Here is a 13,652-nt window from a genome sequence, read left to right on the forward strand (position 1 = left end):
ATTAGTAAGGCTACATGCAAACGACAGTGAAAAAAATGCCTTTCTGAGAGATAGACGTTAAAAATTGACCCATTCTTTTGTATTGCCGCTGTCTGTCAGTGAAAAACGACAAGATAGATAGAACATGTTCTATTTTTTTACGTCCGTTTTTTCACTGACAGTCAAAAAAAACTGCCGTGTGAATAACCCCATAGACTACCATTGGTCTTAAAACGAACGTGTGATGAGCGTTAAAAAAAATGTGTGCATGTAGCCTAAGGCCCCTTTCACACGGGGCGAGAATTCTGCGCGGGTGCAATGCGTGACGTGAAAGCACTTCAATGGGGCTGTGCAGATGAGCGGTGATTTTCACGCATCACTTGTGCTTTGCATGAAAGTCGCAGCATGCTCTATATTCTGCAGTTTTCAGAAAACGCAGAAACCATGTTATAAGGGAAAATAATAAAATCTACAGAACACCAAACCCAAACCCAAACTTCAGAGAAGAAGTCCAGGTTCGGGTCTGGGTACCACAATCAGTTTTTTCTCATGCGCGTGCAAAACGCATTGCACTTGCGCGGAAAAAAACTGAGCAACGCGACGCAATCGCAGTCAAAACTGACTGAAATTGTGTGTGCACTCGCACGATTTTCCCTGATCGCAGACGCAACGCATCCAGACACGCTCCTCTGCAAGGGGCCTAAGTGTCTCGTATTCACTTTCTCTCTAAATGTCATTTGTTGAAGTGACAAAATCCCTTTAAATGAATATTGTCTTGCAGCAGCGCAGTTATTATGTTCCACGGCAGAGTTTACAACTTTAAGTTTGAAACTGACTTCATATTTCTTTCTTCTTGCTGGTAGAGCCATGATGGGGTCTTGACTGTTAGCCATTTGTATACTGTACAGTATGAATCGGTACAGATACTGGTGCTGTGATGTATGTACTGGTGCTGTACTGTATGAACCGGTACAGATACTGGTGCTGTACTGTATGTACTGGTGCTGTACTGTATGAACTGGTACAGATACTGGTGCTGTACTGTATGTACTAGTGCTGTACTGTATGTACTGGTGCTGTACTGTATGAACCGGTACAGATACTGGTGCTGTACTGTATGTACTGGTGCTGTACTGTATGAACTGGTACAGATACTGGTGCTGTACTGTATGTACTGGTGCTGTACTGTATGTACTGGTGCTGTACTGTATGAACCGGTACAGATACTGGTGCTGTACTGTATGTACAGATACTGGTGCTGTACTGTATGTACTGGTGCTGTACTGTATGAACCGGTACAGATACTGGTGCTGTACTGTATGTACTGGTGCTGTACTGTATGAACCGGTACAGATACTGGTGCTGTACTGTATGTACTGGTGCTGTACTGTATGAACCGGTACAGATACTGGTGCTGTACTGTATGTACAGATACTGGTGCTGTACTGTATGTACTGGTGCTGTACTGTATGAACCGGTACAGATACTGGTGCTGTACTGTATTCACCACCACATGTATCTGCTCCCCAGATAGACACACCAAACTTCATTAGAGATCCGCCATTCCAACATTAGAATTGGCTGAAGTGCAGATGCTCCTGCTTCCCCCCTGCCTTACCTCAGAATCGCCAATCCAACCCAGTATACAACAACCAGCCAATCACGGCAAGAGATGTACCGGTATTTTCTGTGCACACTGCATACAAAGCCTGCTTGGATTGGGTGGGTCAGCTCTCCCTGCCTGCCCAGCCCTCCCTGTCTCCAAGACGATCCGAGCGGTAGTACGCAATGTGATACTGCCGCCATGAGAAAACCACTGAGAGCAGGGAGAGGGGGCTGCTTCAGGAGCGGCTGGCGGGGATGCAGCGCACGGTGGCTCAGCTAGAGGGCGCCTGTCCCTGAAGCTGGAGAAGGACAGCTGCTCCAGTCCGGCTAGGAAGTAAATTTCAGCACACCGTATACTGGCATATAAGACGACACCCGGCGTATAGGACGACCCCCGACTTTTGAGAAGACTTTCATGTGTTAAAAAGTAGTCTTATACCCAGGAAAATACAGTACTTTAGCAAGTAGAGTGGGTGGTCCAGCCCCTTAGCGGGCAGGGGTCCTAGTGACATTTCTTAAATCACTTGCATGAGAAAAATTCTCTCAGTACAGGGGTACATTCACACGACTGAATGTATTTAGCAGTTTGCAAAATGCAGTTCCACAAAATACGCATGATGTCCGAGTTGCATCGTTGTTGTTTTTTTTTGTCGACTCATTGACTTGAAGGGGTCAGTGGTCTGTATTTTGCGACCAAGTATAGGACATGTTCTGTCCTTTGCGGAACGAAGATATGATCCTTGTGCTTTTCACATCTGTATGTCCATTCTGCAAGAAGATCCTATAATGTCCTAAACTTGGCCGCAAAATGCAGACACCTGACCTATTGAATTCAATGGGTTCGCAAAAAAAAAGAAAACTGCAACTCAGATCGCAAAATACATGCAGTTGTGTGCATGAGGCCTAAATCCCTGTATTTTCCTTTTGTGTAGTGCTTGCTTTTTAGGTCACAGGAAAGCTGGTTGACATCAGCTCCCATGGGTGGTTCTCACCCACATTCCCAACACCCTTGAACATCAGATTTGCTCGGTTATGCAGAAATACATCCACTTTCATTTATCAATACAAGGTTCTGCTACTGCGGTGTCTGGGAAAGCTGTCTGTAAACCTACCTAGGAGATACGATGGTTCACGTGTGTGTTGTCGCTCAGCTTTTCCAGACATAGATACAATAAGAATAAGATATGGCTACTTCATATAGGTTAACAATTCAGCAAATTATATTTAAAGGGGATTTCTTTTTCATTTTGGGGGACCCTCCCTATGTTTTCAGAATTTGCACCAAGAAAAACTTGACATTTACAGATGAAGCATAGCTGAATGTATTATTTAAAGGGGTTGTCCAGGATTCAACTGTACATAGGTGGTATTACAGCTCATTCCCATACAAGTCAACTAGACTTAATCCAGGACACTCCAGGACCCTTTGTTTAGGCTCTGTGATAATAAAGTAGGCTTTATCTGCAGTCCTATGTAAATCTACAGATAGCGTACTGTGTGACAGCTTCCTGGCACTGCTACATCCTTATCTTTATGAACTGATGATGTCAAATAAAGTGTGTAATTCATTGTTCCCTCTCAGAGTGTATTATTACATGTTGTATCTAGTATGTGACACCATTGATTTATTGTATGAAGGTTTTACGTGTTTCTTGTTTATAGCAGTCAGTTTTATATCGGAAATGGATCGTATGGCTGATTATAACTGTGTTAGGGCTTATGCACATGACATGTATTTTCTTTCCGTTTTTTTGTGTGGACCGTATGCGGCACCATTCATTTCAACGGTTCCGCCAAAAAAGGAAGTCACTCAGTGTATTCCGCTTCCATATGTACAGAGAATATGTCCTATTGTTGTTTGCATAACGGACAAGGATAGGACTTCTTTTAGGGGGTCAGCTGTTCCGTTCCACAAAATACGGAATGCACACGGACGTCATCCGTTTAGTTTTTCGGTCTCACTTTATATAAGGGCGACATTTTATATGTTTTCAATATTTTTCATGATAGACTAATCTGCCGTCCAATATTCACAGAAATGAAAGGTGTTGATGTATTCCTTGTGTGGACACACAGAAAAGTCATTCTGGTGTATATTCCATAGTGCCATGTGTCAGTCTCGGAGTGAATGGCTTCATGGCCGGATCTGTACATGGAATAATTTTATTGAGGTCAGATTAAGCTCAATCCCACTCCCAGCTCTTGCTTTGCTCAGCAAATTAATTTGCGTGCACTGTTTGAATCGTAGGCAGCCTTATCGGTATCGACGTGGCGGATATTTATGATGCATTATTGGTGGGCATGCAATAGGGTAATAGATTCTTTCAATACAATATTTGCATTGATTGTGGTAGATTTACTTATCTGGAGGGACTGGATTTGTAGATACAGGACTAACAGGACGGTCAGTGGATAACAATTTTACTGTAGGCCAGTACAGGCCCCAAAAATTAGGCATTCACCCGACAAAAAAGAACAAGTAATTATGTGGCTAGAGGTACATTACGCGGTGGTGAACTTAGTCGTGCAGCGATTCATTGCCAAATACTCCGGGGTCCAGGACGTCTTGCGGCAGGCCAGGAAAATCTCTGGCCATTTTTGAAGATCTTACACGGCCATTGCTCGCCTGCTGACATTCAGTGGTGACACCACCTGCCTGTCAGACGTCTGATTTCTGACAGTGCGACACGCTGGAACTCCACCTTGCATATGCTTGATAGGCTGCTCCAGCAGCAACGTGCCATTAATGGCTACTTGTACGAACTCTGCTGCAGGATAGGTTCTGGGGAGCTTGGTTTCTTTTCACTGCGCCAGTGGCTGCTCATGCGCGACGCATGCAGACTTCTGCGGCCATTTGATGAGATCACCAAACTGGTCAGTCTCAGCCAGGGCACCATCAGTGACATCGTACCTTGCGCCTTCTTTCTGGAGCGTGCATGCAAGAAGAGGGCAGTTTGAAAATATGTTGGTCACTTCGGATATTAGATCATTCTTACAGCCAACCCATCGACAGCCACCCTCCGGATCCAGCCTCAGGGGATGCCTAGACCGACAGATGTTCGACTGCATCAGGTTAACGGCCGATGTAGACGCTCTGAGAAGCGAAGAAACCTTGGACTTCTGGGTGTGCAGGCTTGCATGGCACAATTTGCCATGGAACTCTTGGCCTGCCCCTCGTCGAGTGTCCTGTCCAAAATGACGGTCAGCGCAGCAGGGGGGATCCAGACCGATAAGCAACCCGCCCAGTTTATGAAAGTGTGGACTACCTCAAATTTCTAAAAATTAATGAGGAATGGATTTCGGAGTAATTCAACACCTGTGATGACCATGTTTAATTGAATTTCCTCATGCCAGCCATACATATCCGCCACCACCCAGAACAAAAAATGGTCCCTGTCTTATGTAAATACAGCGGCATAAATGGCCTTTTCTGTCTGGTGAATGCCTAATATTTGGGGCCTGTATTCCACTGGCCTGCAGTAAAATTGGTATCCAATGACCATCTAATATACCTCCAGCCACATAATCACTTGATCTTTTCTGTACGGTGAATGCGTAATGTTTGGGGCCTATACTCCACTGGCCTGCAGTAAAATTGATATCCAATGACTGCCTAATATACCTCCAGCGACATAATCACATAATATTTACTGTACGGTGAACACATAATTCTTTGGGGCCTTTAATCTAACTGGCCAACAGTAAAATTGTTATACGGTGACCGCCTAATGTACCTCCAGCCACATAATCACTTGTTCTTTTCTGTACGGTGAATGCCTAATGTTAGGGGCCTGTACTTCACTGGCCTGCAGTAAAATTGATATCCAATGACCATCTAATATACTGTACCTCCAGCCACATAATTATTTAATGTTTTCTGTCCGGTGAATGCCTAATGTTTGGGGCCTATACTCCACTGGCCTGCAGTAAAATTGATATCCAATGACCGTCTAATAAACCTCCAGCCACATAGTCACTGGATCTTTTCTGTAGGTGAATGCCTAATGTTTGTGGCCTATACTCCAGTGGGCTACAGTAAAATTGTTATTCAGTGACCGCATATTGTACCTCCAGCCACATAATCACAATTTATTTTGTCAGGTGAATGCCTAATTTTTAGGGCCTGTACTCCCATGGCCTAAAATAAAATTTTACAAGGCTCCAACGGGGCTCATTTTTGATAATTTCCCTTTAAGACGCATAAAAATGGGCCCTGATTAAAATGCATTTTTTGGGGGGAATTTTTGTCATGGATCCCCCTCTAGTATGTCACTGTCCATGTTGTAGAACTATTTGTGCAGTATTTTGTGGAAGCTGGTATATCAGTCCCCTTAATCAGTATTTTGTGGAAGCACTTATATAGAACCCCTTTTTCAATATTTGGTGGAAGCAGGTAAATCGCACTCCTCAATCAGTATTTTGTGGAAGCAGGTATATCAATCCACTTAATCAGTACTTTGTGGAAGAAGGTATATCGCACCCCATATTCAGTATTTTGTGTAAGCAGGAATATAGAACCCCTACTCAATATTTGGTGGAAGCAGGTATAGCGCACTCCTCAATCTGTATTTTGTGGAAGCAGGTATGTCAAACCCCTTAATCAGTATTTTGCAGAAGCAGTTATATCGCAGGCCTCAATCAATATTTGGTGAAAGCAGGTATTTCAATCCCCTTAATCAGTGTTTTGTGGAAGCAGGTATATGGCAGGCCTCAATCAATATTTGGTGGAAGCAGGGATATCAATCTCCTTAATCAGTATTTTATTGAAGCAGGTATATAGAACCGCTTAATCAATATTTGGTGGAAGCAGGTATTTTGCAACACTCAATCTGTATTTTGTGGAAGCAGGTATATCAAACCCCTTATTCAGTATTTTGTGGAAGCAGGCAAATCACACACCTCAATCAGTATTTTGTGGAAGCAGGTATATCAATCGCCTTATTCAGTATTTTGTGGAAGCTGGTATATAGATCCCCTTAATCAATATTTGGTGGAAGCAGGTATATCGCACTCCTCAATCTGTATTTTGTGGAAGCAGTTATATCGAAATCATCAATCAGTATTTTGTAGAAACAGGTATATAGAAATCCCTTGATCAGTATTTTGTGGAAGCAGGTATATCTCACCCCTCAATCTGTATTTTGTAGAAGCAGGTATATAGAACCCCTTAATAAAAATTTGGTGGAAGCAGGTATATCGCACCCCTTAATCAGTATTTTGTGGAAGCAGGTATATTGCAGGCCTCAATCAATATTTGGTGGAAGCAGTTATATCGCACCTCTCAATCAGTATTTTATGGAAGCAGGTATATGAAACCCCTTAATCAATTTTTTGTGGAAGCAGGTATATTGTACCCCTCAATCAGTTTTTTGGGGGCAACAGATATGTCTCACCCATTGCAAATAGTTGTTCCAATAGCGTTTGTCACTTTATATAGCTGTGGTATCGCAGCAAAACCACACACAACTGCTGCACAATACAAATACACTATATACTTTCTATTTTAGAAAGTATATTATAGGTATATCACACCCCTCAATCATTTTTTGGGGGGCAACAGGTATATCACACCAGTTGCAATTAGTTATTCCAATAGCGTTTGTCCCTCTATATAGCTGCGGTATTGCAGCAGAACAGAACACAACTGCTGCACAATACAAATGCATTATAATATACTTTTTATGTACAAACCGGATTCCAAAAAAGTTGGGACACTAAACAAATAGTGAATAAAAACTGAATGCAATGATGTGGAGATGGCAAATGTCAATATTTTATTTGTAATAGAACGTAGATGACAGATCAAATGTTTAATCCGAGTAAATGTATCATTTTAAAGGAAAAATACGTTGATTCAAATTTTCACGGTGTCAACAAATCCCAAAAAAGTTGGGACAAGTAGCAATAAGAGGCTGGAAAAAGTAAATTTGAGCATAACAAAGAGCTGGAAGACCAATTAACACTAATTAGGTCAATTGGCAACATGATTGGGTATAAAAAGAGCTTCTCAGAGTGGCAGTGTCTCTCAGAAGCCAAGATGGGTAGAGGATCACCAATTCCCACAATGTTGCGCAGAAAGATAGTGGAGCAATATCAGAAAGGTGTTACCCAGCGAAAAATTGCAAAGACTTTGCATCTATCATCATCAACTGTGCATAACATCATCCGAAGATTCAGAGAATCTGGAACAATCTCTGTTCGTAAGGGTCAAGGCCGTAAAACCATACTGGATGCCCGTGATCTCCGGGCCCTTAAAGGACACTCCACCACAAACAGGAATGCTACTGTAAAGGAAATCACAGAATGGGCTCAGGAATACTTCCAGAAACCATTGTCAGTCAACACAATCCACCGTGCAATCCGCTGTTGCCAGCTGAAACTCTACAGTGCAAAGAAGAAGCCATTTCTAAGCAAGATCCACAAGCTCAGGCGTTTTCACTGGGCCAGGGATCATTTAAAATGGAGTGTGGCAAAATGGAAGACTGTTCTGTGATCAGACAAGTCACGATTCGAAGTTCTTTTTGGAAATCTGGGACGCCATGTCATCCGGAACAAAGAGGACAAGGACAACCCAAGTTGTTATCAACGCTCAGTTCAGAAGCCTGCATCTCTGATGGTATGGGGTTGCATGAGTGCGTGTGGCATGGGCAGCTTGCATGTCTGGAAAGGCACCATCAATGCACAAAAATATATTCAGGTTCTAGAACAACATATGCTCCCATCCAGACGTCATCTCTTTCAGGGAAGACCCTGCATTTTTCAACAAGATAATGCCAGACCAAATTCTGCATCAATCACAACATCATGGCTGCGTAGGAGAAGGATCCGGGTACTGAAATGGCCATTCTGCAGTCCAGATCTTTCACCTATAGAGAACATTTGGCGCATCATAAAGAGGAAGGTGCAACAAAGAAGGCCCAAGACGATTGAACAGTTAGAGGCCTGTATTAGACAAGAATGGGAGAGCATTCCTATTTCTAAACTTGAGAAACTGGTCTCCTCGGTCCTCAGACGTTTGTTGAGTGTTGTAAGAAGAAGGGGAGATGCCACACAGTGGTGAAAATGGCCTTGTCCCAACTTTTTGGGGATTTGTTGACACCATGAAATTCTGATTCAACATATTTTTCCCTTAAAATGGTACATTTTCTCAGTTTAAACTTTTGTTCCGTGATTTATGTTCTATTCTGAATAAAATATTAGAAGTTGGCACCTCCACATCATTGCATTCAGTTTTTATTCACGATTTGTATAGTGTCCCAACTTTTTGGGAATCCGGTTTGTAAGAAAGTATATTATAAGTATATATTACACCCCTCAGTATATCACACCTATCAATTGCACACCTATACCAGTCCTTAAAAGGACTTTTGTGGCCCTATTAGCTAACGTTTGGTGTCCCTAACAGTTTTTCCCAGCTCCACAAAGCAAACTCTCCCTACACTGGCAAAACACAGAATGTAAAATGGCTGCTAGATCAGGGTCTGTTATAGGGTGAGGGTGTGTCCATGTGCTGAAACATCTAAATTGGCTGTCCTGTCCCACCTGATGGATGTGTCATGGGTCAAAGTTCAGCGAAATGCAAAAGAATATGGCGCATGCAAACATTGCCATATGTTCACATGTTCGGGGAATCGCAAACGAGCAAAGTTTGCTGCAAAACGACTGTCAGGCGACCCGCAAGGCCATCTCTAATAAACAACAAAGGGACCATGGATAACACCTCCAGACTGTTGGTTGTAATATCTTTGGACCCCTTTAGGTAACGAGTGCTGGTATACACCAGCCATACACACTCTGTTTCCCTCTGCTTCTCTCTATACCATCTCTCTCTTTCCATAGTTCCATAGTTACATAGTTAATACGGTTGAAAAAAGACAAACGTTCATCAAGTTCAACCAAGGGATAAGTGGGGACGTAAATCCCAGAAAGAAGTGAGACTCAGATTTCTACACGTTTTCATAAGCATTTTTTTTTTTCACTTTTAAGAATTCATCTAAACCCTTTTTGAAACTGTCCACTGTTCCTGCTCTGACCATCTCCTGAGGAAGTCTATTCCACAGATTCACAGTTCTTACAGTAAAAAAGCTTTGACGCTTCTGGAGACTGAACTTTTTCTTCTTCAGTCATTCTAGTCTTGTTTTCTCATCTCGTTCTTTTCTTGTTCACTATAAACTAAACTATAAACCCAAAAAGAAAGGTCTCAATTTAAGTCTATTCAAAAAGTCATTTTACGCCAGAATTATAATCTGATTATTAGGTCAAATATTTTATGAGAAAATTGAATTTTGAACATTCTGGAATAATCAACCTCAGCACATAATATGAGGGAAGTGTCCTGCACCACCAAAGTATTTATTGAAATCAATGGCTGTCCTTACTGATTCATAGATGGGTCCTCCATGCTCTTTGTAGCTTCTTTACCACTCCCAATTAAAGAGGTTTTCTGTGCACGCAGTATGAATTGCTATCCTCAGGATAGACCATCAATATCTAATCTATGGGATTGGGCCAGTGTTTCAGCTTTGGCACAGTATACCGAGTACAGCGCTGTACATTGTATAGTGGCTGTGCTTGGTATTGCAGTTGAGTCCCATTCACTTAAATGGGATTGAGCTGCACAAAGCGAATGTGACCAGTGGACGTAACATCATTAGCTGAGGAAGAGCCAGCAATACTCACCTGGACACGGCGGGCTCTTCCATTAGCCGACCCCTGGCACACCATCGATCAGATATTTATGACCTGTTATTGCAGTATACGCCAGGTGGGTATGTTTCATTTATTTACAGAGTAATTGGTATTTCCTGATTTGCAGTAACTACCATGCTTGTAAAAGTAACCCAAGGAAGTTCAGCCATATTGACTGTCACCTTTGAGATTTACTATCAGTAAATAATTACTGGGATGTGATAAAAAAAATAATTCAATCAGTTTCTTTTCAAGGTAATTGAAAAATGACAATCAATATGGCGTCCTCATGTCACAACAATGGCTGACAAAAATAACATCTCTATATGTGAAGATGACATAATGACCAACCACTGGCTATTACTCTCAATTCTGCTTCACTAATATATGGCCAACCTTACATTTTGGATTGAAATCCCCTGAAATGTAAAATGTCAGATTTAACAGTTTGCTGACTGTGCTGAATAGATTGATCTTAAAGGGGTTGTTTCACTTCAGCAAATGGCTTTTATTATGTAGAGAAAGTTAATACAAGGCACTTACTAATGTATTGTGATTGTCCATATTGCCTCCTTTGTTGGCTGGATTCATATTTCCATCACATTATAGCCTGCTTGTTTCCATGGTTACAACCACCCTGTAATCCAGCAGCAGTGGCTGTGCTTGCATACTATAGGAAAAGGCAGTGTTGGTCGGGAATGTGGGAACATGCATAGACACGCATGCGCAGCAGCTCCCTGCAACATTATATCTGTGCTGCAGCAGTGTCCGTAAATCCATGGTAAACGAGGAAGCAATATGGACTATCACAATACATTAGTAAGTGCCTTGTATTAACTTTATCTACAGGATAAATATCATTTGCTGAAGTGAGACAACCCTCTAACCATGTTATCCAGCTAGTCATCACCGTCTGACTCTGCTCTTTGCCCCATGTGAAGTAATTCTATGAAGTTATTTTATCCCACTTATAACACCAGTTTATTGTACTGAATGATATTACAATATAACTTTACAGATTTACTCACAGAAGTAAATATATGTCCACATTTGAATTGGAGATTTGGACCATTTGGATGGTGTGAGACTTCACAGAATGACTAAGGTATCAGTCTCTTGTATTCATTTACAATCTTCTCTTGAAGGCACATCAAGGCATTTATAGTGGGACTTTTTAAAGAGAAGCCATCACGTACTGTAGAAAATGGAGGCAGCATGTTATAGGGAGGCAGAGCTAAGAAGACTAATATATATATATATATATATATATATATACAGTACAGACCAAAAGTTTGGACACACCTTCTCATTCAAAGAGTTTTCTTTATTTTCATGACTATGAAAATTGTAGATTCACACTGAAGGCATCAAAACTATGAATTAACACATGTGGAATTATATACATAACAAAAAAGTGTGAAACAACTGAAAATATGTCATATTCTAGGTTCTTCAAAGTAGCCACCTTTTGCTATGGTTGCTGCTTTGCACACTCTTGGCATTCTCTTGATGAGCTTCAAGAGGTAGTCATCTGAAATGGTCTTCCAACAGTCTTGAAGGAGTTGCCAGAGATGCTTAGCACTTGTTGGGCCTTTTGCCTTCACTCTGCGGTCCAGCTCACCCCATACCATCTCGATTGGGTTCAGGTCCGGTGACTGTGGAGGCCAGGTCATCTGGCGCAGCACCCCATCACTCTTCTTCACGGTCAAATAGCCCTTACACAGCCTGGAGGTGTGTTTGGGGTCATTGTCCTGTTGAAAAATAAATGATGGTCCAACTAAATGCAAACCGGATGGAATAGCATGCCGCTGCGAGATGCTGTGGTAGCCATGCTGGTCCAGTATGCCTTCAATTTTGAATAAATCCCCAACAGTGTAACCAGCAAAGCACCCCCACACCATCACAACTCCTCCTGCATGCTATACGGTGGGAACCAGGCATGTAGAGTCCATCCGTTCACCTTTTATGCATCGCACAAAGACACGGTGGTTGGAACCAAAGATCTCAAATTTGAACTCATCAGACCAAAGCACAGATTTCCACTGGTCTAATGTCCATTCCTTGTGTTCTTTAGCCCAAACAAGTCTCTTCTGCTTGTTGCCTTTCCTTTGCAGTGGTTTCAGAGCAGATATTCAGATATTCTACCATGAAGGCCTGATTCACACAGTCTTAACAGTTGTTCTAGAGATGTGTCTGCTGCTAGAACTCTGTGTGGCATTGAGCTGGTTTCTAATCTGAGCTGCTGTTAACCTGCGATTTCTGAGGCTGGTGACTCGGATGAACTTATCCTCCGCAGCAGAGGTGACTCTTGGTCTTCCTTTCCTGGGGCGGTCCGCATGTGAGCCAGTTTCTTTGCAGCGCTTGATGGTTTTTGTGACTGCACTTGGGGACACTTTCAAAGTTTTCCCAATTTTTCGGACTGACTGACCTTCATTTCTTAAAGTAATAATGGCCACTCGTTTTTCTTTACTTAGCTGCCGTTTTCTTGCCATAATACAAATTCTAACAGTCTATTCAGTAGGACTATCAGCTGTGTATCCACCTGACTTCTCCTCAACGCAACTGATGGTCCCAACCCCATTTATAAGGCAAGAAATCCCACTTATTAAACCTGACAGGGCACACCTTTGAAGTGAAAACCATCTCAGGTGACTACCTCTTGAAGCTCATCAAGAGAATACCAAGAGTGTGCAAAGCAGTAATCAAAGCAAAAGGTGGCTACTTTGAAGATCCTAGAATATGACATATTTTCAGTTGTTTCACACTTTTTTGTTATGTATATAATCCACATGTATTAATTCATAGTTTTGATGCCTTCAGTGTGAATCTACAATTTTCATAGTTATGAAAATAACGAAAACTCTTTGAATGAGAAGGTGTGTCCAAACTTTTGTCTGTACTGTATATATGTATATATATATATATATATATATATATATATATACACAGTATATATGTATATATATATTTGTGAAAAAAAGGCCATGTCATGCTCAGCGACAGGGAGTCTACAGAGATAGCTGTAAATCTATAGAACCACTTACCTAATGCCTAATGTATCTATCTATCTATCTATTGTGACACAGTGAGGAGTTGTGTCTGGCAAGGCAGGTATTTTCCTCCCAGCATGTGCAGCTGGCCTGGTTTACAGCCAGGTGAGGTCAAATACCGGACCAGAGTTTAAGTGCAGGTCCGGGTTTTGGAAGTACCTGGCTGTTCTTAAATAGGCAGCTGGGCTCAGCAGAGAGGTCTCTGTTTTTAGGATCTGAGGCTTTGTGCCATGCTGGAGGGCTGAGAGCCGCACACTGGGGAAACAGGCCCCTTAAAGCCTGCTGTGGACTACTGGAGGCAGAACTGCCAGCAAGGTGACTTGTGTTATA

Source organism: Bufo gargarizans, chromosome 1, assembly GCF_014858855.1.
Source record: "Bufo gargarizans isolate SCDJY-AF-19 chromosome 1, ASM1485885v1, whole genome shotgun sequence".
In the NCBI taxonomy this organism is placed as follows: Eukaryota; Metazoa; Chordata; class Amphibia; order Anura; family Bufonidae; genus Bufo; species Bufo gargarizans.